This window comes from Phymastichus coffea, unplaced genomic scaffold (assembly GCF_024137745.1).
Source record: "Phymastichus coffea isolate CEN01 unplaced genomic scaffold, Cenicafe_Pcof_1.1 PCOF00002, whole genome shotgun sequence".
Taxonomy (NCBI): Eukaryota; Metazoa; Arthropoda; class Insecta; order Hymenoptera; family Eulophidae; genus Phymastichus; species Phymastichus coffea.
Genome location: NW_026706813.1, coordinates 3,216,140 through 3,229,979, shown reverse-complemented (window position 1 = coordinate 3,229,979; position 13,840 = coordinate 3,216,140). Strand labels below are relative to the sequence as shown.

General features: G+C 41.6%; 1 protein-coding gene across 3 annotated transcripts in view; it reads right to left on the bottom strand.

The window, feature by feature from the left end:
• Window positions 1-13,840, bottom strand: part of LOC131663390 (rhodopsin-like) — an 833,111-nt gene that overhangs the window by 203,098 nt on the left and 616,173 nt on the right. The window lies entirely within an intron of this gene.

Genomic DNA, 13,840 nt, shown 5'->3' with positions numbered 1-13,840 from the left:
TAGTTTTACATCTGTCCTTAGTGGACAGAAATTCATATAAACTTTACAGGTTGCATTCCATATTAGTCCCTCAACCATACACACCTACAGGAAATTCAGCCTACATAAGATACAAATACCCATATTTGGCCCTGAACAATGATCTAAAACAATATATGCGTTTGGATTATGCCACTCTAAAAAAATGTATAAGTACACATTACACATTCATTTGCCCGACCAAGGCGCCGCTACTGGACATTAACCTCAACCAGGATTGTGAAGTCCGAATGCTATTACAACCGTCGCAAAAGGAAATCTATAATTGTGACTTGGTAATTAGGACACAACAAACGACGCAGTGGAATTACATCGAATCTGACGGATCCTGGTTGTTTTCAGCGGTAAAACCCGACAACTTACGTATCAGTTGTCCGGGTCATAAAGATGAACCTGTCCGTCTGGAGGGCATTGGTATTATTAAATTAGCGCCAGGGTGTATAGGACACACAACTGACGCAACGTTAATGACCGAAATAGATAGAAGTGCTACAGAGCAATATATCTACAAACCGGACCTTACCCTCAATGTATCCTTCCTTTACCCTATACTAAACGAATCCCCTAATAACCTCCAAATAACGTCATCTAAACGACAAGAAACGATAAAATGTGCACCGCAATTGGTTGGCTGGAAAAATAAAGAAAGAACATTAACCGAAATAATGGACAAAATGGAAATAGTGGGCGAGCATAAACGTGTGACGTCCTATCATTCGAATCTAATCTACGGAGGGTTGGGAGTGAATGGAATTATATTCCTAACTGCTACACTCTTGCTAGCTTATAAATGTTGCAAAACAAAGAAATGGGAAACGTGTACTAACAATACTAAGAAAAATGATGAACTGGACATAAAACAGAACCCTGCTACTATAATTACCTTCACCAACACACCAGAAACAACTAGCGTCATTCGACACGATCCTACTAATATGTTACCCGACCCCGAAATTCCCTTCTCCTTAACCAATCGTGAAACAAAATCGGGACTTCCGAAACAAAGCCCTGTAACAATCTAAACTACTGACTAACACAACTGGGACCATTAGTACCGGACTTTATCTCGTGTATGGAAACAGCATGGACGGACCCGTATTTTCTTTTTTCAGCCCTAGCATTCTTCTTGGACATAATGAATAATCAGCTTGCTTCGAGTATTGAAGATCCAAGAGGCATTAGATTCTTGTACTCGGCCGACATAAGATTGAGTGACTTACTCGTAAAATTGGAATCTGTAGGGACGATTATAGAATTCCACTCCATAGAAAGTACATCAGGACCGGATATAAAATTGGCTCTGTGCCGATACCAAAACACCAAACAGGCTGAAAAGGCTAGAAAGCTGGCGCAAGGCATTACCGGAACTTCCCGAAAGGAAGCCGTATATTCAGCCGACTTGAGATCTCGAATATACAAGAGTATAATAATAAAACCAAAGATACCCGTTAATAAGAAAAGATTATTTTGTAGACTACCTTGGGCAGTCCCGGAACAAAATAGGGAGATTGAATTTTTCGAACATTTTGTCGAATTTGGACGACTATTACATCATAGAGTAGTAAGAGACAATAGAGGACGGCTTTCATTGGGGTATGTACAATACTGTGATGAAAAGGATGCAACTAGAGCTTTACAATTCAGTAACCCTGAGTATGGTGCACAATATGCTAAAGACCGTGAACAAGAGGCGAAGCAAACCGCATTATGCTGGTTATGTAACGATTATGTCGATGCAAAGCTAAAAGATGAACATTTCTATACTTGCAAGTGGCAATACCAGAGGACATTGTGGTTAAACGAAAATAATTCTGCATTTAACGACAAACAACGTAAAGTTAGCAAAAAACGGCGTACATCGAACTCACTCGAACGACTGTCAGAAAAACCTAGATACATGTCAAATATATTGGTACAAATAACAAACACCGGTGCCGCCGGCTCCTCTAATACATTGACCGAATCACGAACAGGACATGGAATGGACGTTGCTGAAATATATAGGAAGAAACCAAATTCAGAATCTGACCGTCCAGAAAGAACGGTCATCGAACAAGACTTAGAAATGACTGATGGAGAAATCGAGACTGAGGTCAACTCAGAAGATGAGAAGTACTTAGAAGATACAGCTGCATCATAAGAAAATATTTTTTTTTTATTATTTTTTTTTACTCCTCTCTTACATGAACTATTTTATATATACAATTTTATATAGTTTAGTAATGTTACGAACATTTTTATTTATCAAAACCTGTATTATTTTACCTTAAATTTTAGTATGTAAAACGGGTAAAAAGACAATAATCATATAATCAGATTTCACAGACTGTCTTTATCACTCATAACTTCATTCATTTATATAGTCTCTTTAAAACTTTTACTAATGTCTCTCTATTGTATATCCTTATCCGACTATTATTTTCTTATACATGGACATAATCTTACAGGACATAATCATGTCAACGCCCAATAGGATGAACGCCTTAACGAAAGGGGTCACAGTAGCACCCTACCATCAAGAAGAAAACACCTTGGTGATTACTTTCCCTTGGACTACCGCGGAATCTGATGTAGTCCAAAACCTCCTGACTTATGGACCTATCGAACAACTGCATCAATTAGAGTCTCGACTGGATGGACACAAGTCCCTCCGTATATGCTACTGCGCCCACGCAGACTATCATTCAGCCTTAAACAACTACCTGAATGATAGTATCCAGTCCTTAAATCCCAACTCTCCTAGAGTTGTGATCAGAGAACACGAATTTGGACATCGGGTATTCCTCCGAATCCCGATGTACTGTTCGCGGGAACAAGTATTGAAGGACTTGGCAACCTGTGGGACTCTGGACTATATGTATTTCACGCCTATCACGACATATGGTTCGCACTTCCATTTGACCTGCAGTGTGCGATTTGTGTCCAAGGGTTCTGCTGCTGAGGCTGTCCGAATATACCATATGGTATATGGAGCCAAATTGAACGAACTGGAAAGGATTGTCCCCCTGTCCCTGCACAACAAGAATCAGTACATCTTTCATGCACAATGCAAAAGCATTGTCATGAAGAGGGATTTCGAAGCCCATAAAAACCTATGTAACAAGCAAATAGGTAAGGATTGGAAGAAACATTGGCTATGTGACAAGTCCTTCGAAAAACAAAGCTTCCACCTCCATCTACGTCAATGTCAATATAAGGACAGGGTGGAACCAGAGCAGTCCGAAGAATCTGTGGGACAAAACTTGGTATTCACCACCATCCTGGAAAACATTTTGGACTAGTTGGCAGCAATGCCCATAAACGCTACCAACCTTTAACTTTATCAATCCTTAGAAACCTTTTTTTTCCCTCTTCTTTTCTCCTATTTTTATAAAAAAAAAAAATAATAAATAATAATATAACATGTATAGTAACCATTTTAATAGTACATATATTACCCGTTTTCGTCATCCCTTAATCATTCATGTTTATTCATTCTCATTGGACATATAATTCCCGAGGACGGTAATCATTCTAAGGGGGGGAGGATGTTAAGTGACAACTTTTAAAATTCACTTAATCCTGATATATGTATTAATGTAATGTAAAACTTATATGTATTAGTATTATGTATAATTGCGCCGCGCGTATTAATTGTGCACGTTAAGCACGGGTGGGCGGTTCGGCGGCCGCGTAGTAATGCGGTGACGGCGTAGTAACACTCTCGCGCAGCATGACTGTATCGCCCACGCTAACAAAGCAGTCTCGTGCCAGAGCTAATCACGAGCAGTCGTACACTCCATAATCCTCTTCAGATTTACGTACAGTTTTATTCAGTTCTTTTCATACAGTTTTGATCTCAGTTTTTGTCAATTAGTTTTTATTTATCGTTAAATTTCTAAAATCAGAATATTTATATCCTTCCTACCAGCGATTAACTTATACGCGCGACGAAACGTACGTTCAGACTAATTTCAACACAATTACTTGTTACAAGGATAACAGTTATTATAAGGACCAGCGAAAATAAAAGGATTATATTTCTTGGACGAATATTTTGACAATATACACATTTATATAACTATATAATTTCAAGGACACGTCTACTAATAATAATAATAAATAAACTTTTAACAAGTAAGTAACTCTAGATTCATTAGTGTAAGCTTATTTTCTTCTTACCTATTTTTTTTTCTATAATAATAATAATACTTGGAATAATTACCATTTGGCAAATTTCCACATATTCATTTTGTGTATAATTACATATATATATATATACATATATATATATGTGTAGACGTGTATGCGTTCGTTAAATTATTAATTATTTTGGCTTCGGTATTTTGCTCTCGCGACTCTTTCCATTTATTATCATAAATACCGGTCGTGCCAGCGTAACGTGATCTTCTCAATTACATAGCATTAAAGCCTACGCTGACGAAGTATTTAAAATTTAGGCACGTCTCCAGTTAACATGATATGCATGTGTACGGGATAAATAATACGTCTACAATATTACGACAAGCTCGGTTCCAAGCCGCTAAAATTCCTGAGTAAGCTTTAATTCGAACTATATAGAGAACCTCTATATATATATATATATATATATATATATTCCAGTTATTTGATTTTTCCCACAAATATACTTATACGTAAAATATATTTAATAATTAACTAGCGAGCGTTAAATGAGCGGGGCCTCATATATACAGCAATACACCACATCGAGTTATAGTGTCGCTCGTTTGCTAAAAAGACACTAACGACGCATGTGTTTATAAAAAAAAACACGTAACATGGTACAAATTAAGAAGAAGACATTCATAATATAATACATTAAAATTTCATGATTTTTCTGCCGAGAAAAGAGATTTTCCGCAGCACGGAAGACACGAAATTAAAATCGTCGAATTAGACTACGAATTAATTTTTTTCTCAATATTTTCGAGGGGTTCAAATACCAAAATAACTATTTTTCAAATGGTACTGATTAAGGCAAGGCTGGTGATATATTTTGTGTTAGGAAATAAATATTTTTCCTATCAGAGTTTCCTACTTTATCATCCGAGTAATCAGCTGTTTTTGGATGTAGGAGCTTAAGAACACACGTTAACTTAGGACTTTGTATATTATAACGAGCCGAGTCTCGTTATGTCTCTATCTCCCCTTAAGCTAATCATAATTTATCAATAACCTATGTATTCTTTTTATGTAATCTTGCTTTGCCGCAGCTGTGGATGCTGCACGAGGTAAGTCAGAGGGCACCGAGTAGAGAGAGAGATCCGCGTGTACGCGTGAAAGCGTGGACGCTTGAGTGTCGCGCACGTTGCCTAATTGGCTGAGACGCGCCGCTGCCGAATAGCCAGCGCGAGAGAGGGGGACCCCTTCCGCGTGCGAGCGACAATCTGCTGCCCGACTTCGCGAGAAAAGCAAGCCCGGCTATTACCGCGACGAATAAGTGCCTTGTGCTACGCAGCTAGTGTTTTTGCTGATAAGGACCAAGGGTGTAGCGTGCGTGCGTGCGGGCAGATAATTGCCAGTGAGCCTGAGAGAGCTGCCTCGTGGCTGAACACCTGCGCGTGTCAGGACTAAACCTGAGCCCACTGCGAACCCGTCATGTAAGTGCCCGTTCGATCTTAAGACTCTCTCTCTCGCTTGCTTCTCGCTTGCCTCTCTCACTGCGAATGCTACTTGTATGCTTCCCTTGTTATCTTCGTCTTAATAAACACTCTTTCTGCTAACCGTTGCGTCGTTCCTCTCGGCACTTCCTCCCTCCCGTGTTAGGCGCGCGCTGGCTCGCACCGCCCGCTGCTACCTGACCTACGACGCTCTCCGCGGGCCGAAGGCAAGGATGCCTTCGAGGGGCATATCTGAGCCACTGGGCTGAGTCTTGCGTGGCCCCATAACGAGTTACCCGCAAGTCGAATAACCACTTAGCATCACCCTTAACGGGGTAACAAGAACCCCGTTACAATATTAACATGTCTAATTAAATTTTAGAGTGTAAAAATTACAATAAAACCATTTTCAGTTGGTAAAATTTAAGGTAAATCTAGAAATATATTTTTTTTTCTTAAAAAATAAAAGATTTTCCTGTAAAATTTATCAGTATTACAATCGCACAAAAAACATTGTATTATTCAAATTCTACAGGGATACAAATTAGTTTTATGTATTTTTTAGATGGTAAAAATTAAGAAGAAGGCATTCATATATATATATTTTTTAAATCGCATATTTTTCTGCTGGAAGATATATTTTCCGCCGTGCATGCGCAGTAATACGTTAATTTGAATTGCTAATCTACCCTACGAAAATCTTTTTTTCTCTATTTTTAAAGAGGGTACAAATTCCAAAAAAGAATTTTTCTGATGGTAGAAATTAAAATGAAACTAGAGTAATTTTTTCTTTTAAGATATCTATCATTTTTCTGCCAGGAGTATGAGTTTTTCGAAATATCGTTTTTTCGCTTTTTTTTTAACATGTTGGGGGGGGGGGGTACAAATTCCAAAAAAGCAATTTTCGAGTGGTACAAATTAAGACGAAGCTAATGTTCTATTTTTTTTTTAAATCAATCATTTTTCTGCCAGGATCGTTTCGATCAGGTCGCTCCCGCGATCATTGATAGACTGGGTTACCTGCTCTTGATAATCAGCGAGCTTTACTATACTAAGGATTAGAAATTTCATCACAGATCTTAAGGCCAAAAAAATTTAGAAGTCGATAAGGAATACATGCATTTAGTGATGACATTCAAGACTATGAGCGACTCGACTATGTATCAATTCTTTCTAATTAATAAAGGTTAGATTCGGCCGAGGAAAATACTTTAAGAAATCTAGAGCTAAGGTTGCTATCTACTGGAATTACATCTCGAGATATGTCGAGACTCCGGACGTCCTCAAAAAATTATCCGCGAAAACAATTAACTATTAAGCTTTCTAAGATAAAACAATGAATTCAGACTTATCTTTTTGCAGAATAAAGAAGCAAATCTAGGCCTTTGAAAAATAATTCACGAAGGACCGAGATAAGAAGTAAAGGTGATTTTGATCAGTATGCGGAATGTCACCATACAAAATAAAGCCCACCCTACATCGAAAGCTCTTGCCAAAGTTATGACGGTGGTGTCTATAGCAATAGCATTCTAATCAAGATCATGCATCATGCAATCTATAGCAATCCGTATATCCAAAAATACCCGGTCAACCATTGAGAAGACAAAGTCGCCATCATCATCATAGGGCAGATGGTATTCGCTGTTTGCGTGTCCGATACCACTTCGGTCGAGAGAGAGATTAGATTAGATTAGTTCGTTTCTTGCGCCAATGAGGTGGAACTCCATCTGGCAGTTTGGAAAATGTACATAACAAAATAATAACAAAATTTAAACATGACAAAAGAGGACATGCAAGGATGAATAGTAATGCATTTAACAATTTGAAGAAGATGAATTACGTGAAAATGCGTGAGTAATATATACGGTGAGCAGCGAATTTCCAATGGCATTAACAGTAAACACTAAGAGTATATATGTAAAAATAAAAATAGAATAAAATATAGTAAAATAAAATATATAAAGAACAATATACACTACCCGTCAATCAGTTTTGCCATGCTTACCTCGAAATTAGGCAAACTTGAAAGTTTTGTATCTCGGTCGGAAATCATCGTATCACAAAAAACAGCAGGGCATTTTAAAGGTAATTGCAAAAGCTTCCATTTAAGATGTGCAGAGACTTAAAAATGAAAATATGTGTTTTTTACAGTAAAAAAAAATGATTAAAAAAATTGAAATTTTTTTAACCTCGACTTAAATCAATGCCAATTTAGAACCAGGCGGTGAAGGGCAAATCGACCGTAGGGGTTCAGAGTCTTTCCCTTTAAAATTAGCCCCCGCGGGGTTCTATCCGATGTTTTTTAACCGAGTTACGGCGTTTTTTGTAAAAAAATAACCTTTTTTTTCAATCCTCAATAACTTCGACTTGCGTACGTTTTGGAAAAAAATGCCAAGGAGAAAAAAGTTTCATTTTGTGCTCAAGAATACGAAAATAAAGTCAAAATAAAGAAATAGAGAAAAAAATTTTTTTCAGCTTTTTAGCGCATTAAAAAAATAAAGGAATTTAATTTTTTTTTTACACTTTATTTTAAAATGTCTAGGGACGTAGTAAATCATAAAAAAACTAAAACTTTTCGCGAGTCGCCCTCTCAATCCATGCTCTAGCCTCGTAGTTTAAGAATAGATCACGGGTCCAATCCTTGAAGTCAGGGATCCGATCGATGGAGAACAGGATCACGCTCAGTGAGTTGAGTATTCTCTGAGCAAGGATAGCAAAGGAATGGTTCCATGCCTCAGTTCGACGGGCCTTGTATTCAAACGCAGACGGCGAGTGGCGACCTGAGCGCCGGATAATGACACCATCGAGCAGGACAGACAGGTTTCTAGCCAGGTAGTGCGGCGATTTTCTGGACACAACAGAGTAGGCCAGAACGGCAAGGGCTCTATACCTATTTGGGGTAAGGGATAGCCAGCCCAGGGCTAGTCTATGGTACGTGAAGTGGCTGTTTAAGGATAGAGAAGGTATAAAAGGGATCCATCCTATTACGAAGCGTAGGCAGGCGTTTTGTGCAACTTGAAGCTTAGACGAGCGCTCTCCATCAAGCTAAATACAAACCACTGAGAGGTAATCGAAATGTGGGAAAACGAGTTACTTGACAAGAACTTTTCTGAGGGTAGTCGAGAGAGATTTCCTGTGGAAATGAAGTGAAGCCAGACAGCTGTATGCCCTCCTCGTCACGCTTCTCACATGTTCGGACTAGTTTAACGTGAGAGTAAGTGTCACACCCAGATTACGAGCACTGGTAACATAGTCGAGAGGAACCTCGTTGATGGTGATCTTCACGATGTCATTCAAGTTGATAGCTCTAACGTACTGTTCGCTGCCCAATATCATGACCTTGGTCTTGGTGAGGTTAAGTAAGGTACCGTTTCCTAGTGCCCAATCCGCTATAGCCTGCACATCAAGCTGCACCCTCCCCAAAACCTCCGCAAGGCTGCCGGGATGACAGTGAAGATAGACCTGCGTGTCGTCGGCATAAAGCATGTAGTTCACGAAGGAGAGAACAGAGGGCAGGTCCGAGATAAAGATTGCAAATAGCAATGGTCCCAGAATACTACCCTACGGTACTCCAGTAGCAACCCTGAGCCAATCCGACACCCTGCCATCCTCCTCTATAACGGCCTGAAACCTGTTAGTTAGATAGCTGAAGAACCATCCCAAGACCGTGTCAGACAGGCATAGGTCCCTGAGCTTGACCATCAGACGACCATGGGGGATAACGTCGAAAATCCTGGAGAAATCCAGCAGGACGAGGATTGTAATTTTACGCTCCTCAATAGCTCTGCGGACGTCATCCAGGACACCCAGGAGAGCAGTCTGGGTGCTGTGAAACCGCACGAAACCTGCCTGCCATGGATCACGCAACTTGCGGCGGTCCAGGCACCTTTGATACCTCAGATAACCTTGCTATCGGTCTGATGCCCGATAAAAGAGTGGGCGAAGGTACTTTGGCAAGAGGGGTGATGAGAGACCGTTTCCAGGAGGTCGGGAAGACGCCGCACAGTAATGATTTGTTGACAAGATGCGTGAGAGATGAGAGACAAGAAGAGGAGACGAGTTTAAGCATCTTGACAGACAAACCATCAGGACCGAATGTTCTGTGTGGACGAGTTTAGTGCATCCATGACCTCCTGGCAAATAACCTCACGAAAGTTGAATGGGGAGTGGACGTGAGGAGCGTTTGGGAGACTCGCTAAAAGGGCGTCCAAAAAATCACGTGTCAGTGGAGGGGACGAGTTGACTATGTTGGCAAAGTGGGTGTTTAGTATGGCTGGGGAAAAAAATTGAAACGGGGATGGACGAGCGCGCCTTGTAACTTCCAAGTTTCGTAACTCTCTCCATCTGGCCTTGCTGGTGGCTGCGGAAGACAATCTGCCTGAAATGCAAGAATTTTTTGCAGAGTCGAGGGCATTTGAGACATCGTTGCGTAGTCTTCGATACCCAGCGACGTCACTGCCCGAGCGGGAGGAGGATGCCAGTTTATAGGCAGCGTCACGCTTTTTCATAAGAGCAACAATGCTCGGAGTCACCCAGGGTTTACGCCTAGAAGACAACCTGATGCACCTGAGCGGGGCTACCTCGTTAAAAGATTTTATGAGGACTTCAGTGAGAGAGGGCACCAAGTTGTCAAGGGAATGCACGTCGGCTTCGATCGACGGGTCGAAAGAGTGCTGCAGTCGTGTTGAAGATTTGTCGACCAGACATGAGAGAACGTCGCTGAGGGTCCCATTTAAGGCCGCTTCGTCAACCCGATTCAAACCACGGGACCTAATGACTCTGGTGATATGCTTGTTAGAAGCGAAGCGATAGGTGAGCGAGATGAAATCATGGTCAGCAATAAAAGGAATATCAGACTTTCCAAATGTCTGGATAGCATTTGGGTCTTTCACTATGAAGAGGTCAATAGTAGTATGGAAAGGGGGAGTTGTATCAAGACAGTGATGTGTGGGAGCAGTGGATACGAAGTGGAGGTTGTGCAGGTCAACGAGAGATCTCAATGCTCGAGCATCTGACAGAGAGCTGGAATCTAGGTCCGCGTTAAAGTCACCAGTAATGATGACATTCCCGTACAGAGGGAGGTAAGCGGCCAAGCAGTTGAAAAAGTGCGTGGGAGAGCAAGCAGAGGGACGTCTGTATACCACCGCCATCAAAAGCTTGGTGTTGTCGGACTTTATTTCACCAAGGATGAATTCAGGCGTGTTATCGAAAACTGGATCCGAAGTAGCTAGGAAACTGAATTTAAGGTGAGATCTGACGTACAGACCAACACCGCCACCCTGCTTTCCAATTCGGTCAAGCCTATAAAAATTGAAATCGGGGAGAGAGAGGTGTGAGTCAGAGATATCAGGTGAGAGGAAAGTTTCAGTAATGGCTATGACATCAAAATGTGTAGAAAGGGCTTGTGCTTCGAGAAGAGCAAAGTGACAGGGGGAATTTAGTCTGTTTATATTGATGTGGCCGACAACGAAGGAAGCAGAGGGCGGGGTATGGTCCCGGATTAGTTGGCATCATGGACCAGAAACTGGAGAAGATGAAGTTGGGATGGCTTGAGATAGCTGGGCCGGAAAGACAGACACTGTCGGGCTAAAACAACCGTCTGTTTTACTAAGTTGCGGAGCCGGGTTTTTTGGGATGGAGGCAGTAGGTCGCGATTTGACAACCTGGGGCGCGAAGTTAAGGTTGAGTGGAGCATGTCTGCGAGTGCCGATCGGAGTGGCAGCCACTGACATGGCACCAGAGCGCGGAGCGGCCTGGGCAGGAGGCTGACCAGGAAGCAAAGGCGTGCAGCTGTCAAGGTCACTCTCCGACGTGATTGGGATCGGGGTGGAACGTGTGTTCTCCCGCATATGGACGACCATACCCGAGACGAAAGGGCGCGCGAAACCCAGCTCACGACTGCGCGCGAACGCCTTTACAAAGAGATTGTGGATCGGCTGCGGTAATAGCTGGCGGATGAAGACGGAATTTCCGTGACCGCACTTAAAAATGTCCCTCGCCGTCTTCCCAGCGAGCTTTCCCGAGCGCTCCAGTATGACATCACGCACCACTGTTGAGTCGATACGCACGACGAAAGTGGACGTAGTATCGGTCGGATTTGGACGAGAACGAATGGCAGTCCATCTTCTGGTGGCCACTATGCGACCACCACCGTTTGGGCAGCCAATCGCCTCAAAAAGCATCCCGGCAGCATCCTCCAGCGAACCCTGGAACCCCTGTGGTAGGCCCAGAATAAGAAGCTCGGAACGATCCTTGAGACCCACCACGGACTTGAGGCTCTTCACCTCGTCGGCAACACATTTGACTTTGGTCAGAATGGAAGTCTGGGTGGCTTTGATCTCGTTCCAAAATTCAGTGAATTCATTATTCACGAAGCCAGAAAACCATGCTGGTGGTTTGTCGCCCGTGGTAGATGCCATGCTATCCAGCAAGTGGGTTTAGTCCGTACTGGAGGAAGAAACAGTGGGAAGGGCGGCCGATCGGTCAGCACCACAGAAGTCACTCCGGGATTCCACTCTCGACGTCTTCGATGGGAAAAGCTCGTAAGGTGATGCCTGTCTCTTACGGCCTGAGATTTCGATAAGAGGCAAAGTACCAGCAGAAGCAGAGTCAATTTGAGTGAAAGGAGGGGATTCCAAAAAAACGCCACCGGACTGACGAGAGTTGGCTAAAACCGCAGACTGAAAAGAGCAGGCACGACAAGTAAAGGTCGCAAGGTCAGGGTTTGAAGTTAGATGGAAACAGTGTCGATGGAAAGATCTATCACAGGAATCGTACTGCAAGATATTAACACCCAGATAACTCAGCGCTTCACCACACTCGGCGCATGAAGACAAGACCATTTGATAAAAATGAAAGTTTGAAAATTTAAAAACTAGTTAAGACAAAAAATAAAAATACATAGATTGTGTCAAAAAGTTTCCCATATCTCCTCTTCGGATCTCAAAACTACGCAAGAAACTGTAACAAGTGAGATAATTTAAAGGACCGATTGACACGATAAATTGAACAGTTTGAATTTCGCGCGAAAATTTGAGTCACTGACCAGTCATAAACGGTAGTTGTGAAAATTCTGGATTTAAAAGATTTGAAAATTGGCGCCTCAGTGGCACCAACTCAATTAGTTAAGGATCAAAAATTGGCGGGAGATACGGGAGTAAAATGATGCCTTTTACAAGAGACGGTAAGGGAATTCGCAAATTAACCTAGAGATGATTGAAACGCAAAAATAAATAAGTAACTTATACGCAAAAATGAAATGAGAAAAAATGATTGATGAAGCGAACGCAGAAAAATTACATTGCAAATTACGTGAAAAAGTAAGAAAGTAAACGCGATTTGACACAGTCGATAGAATAAAATTAAAATTAAGATTAAAAATAAAATTGTCTAGCGTGTAGATAGCGCTAGATGAAAATACAACAGTATTAAACTAAATACTATAAAACAAAACAAGATGAAGTAAAATAAATATAAATTAAAATAAGCTTAAAATTAAAATAGCCATCGCGATGACTAAGCGCAAGAACAAATTAGGTTAAGAGTGGTGATGCGGCGAAGAAATAGCACCGGCTATGAGGAGTCTCTCCGAGAAGATACAAATATGTGCATAACGGTAAAAATAGTTGACACTGGTACTTAGCAGCAAAAATGTTGGAAGTGTTGCATTCGGTGAGATGTGATGTGTGTAGTGTGTAGAGCGTAGCGGTCCTGGTGTGGAGGCTGTGTTGTTGTTTGTGTTGTTTGCAGGAGTGTATAGATCAAAACTCGTTTAAATTGGAGATTTGATGAAGGTTATGTTATAACCAGGCAGGCAGTTTATTCATCCACTGGCCAAATAACTGACTAAAAGCCAAGAATTTTTAGCAGGAAGCGCAGTGGCCAGCTGGACGAACTCGCCTGCAAAAATATGCCGCTCGAGGAAGTGGCAAAATTGAGAAAATGTTTATTAAGGAAGAGAGCCTCAAAGACCAGTGTGTCGTTACTCACCGAGAAAGAGAGAGAAAGAGAGAGAGAGAGTCGGAGGTCTCACATATCTGTTGCGCTAGGAATCGAGGTGTACCCCTCCACTGTCTGCAAGGCCATTGTGGCCACCTAATGCTTTCCTACAACCATAAATAGAACGTATTACATCGCTAACGTTGGGCAGACCACCATTTATCTTACCACTAAATGGCACCTGTGTCGGTAAGAACAGTAGG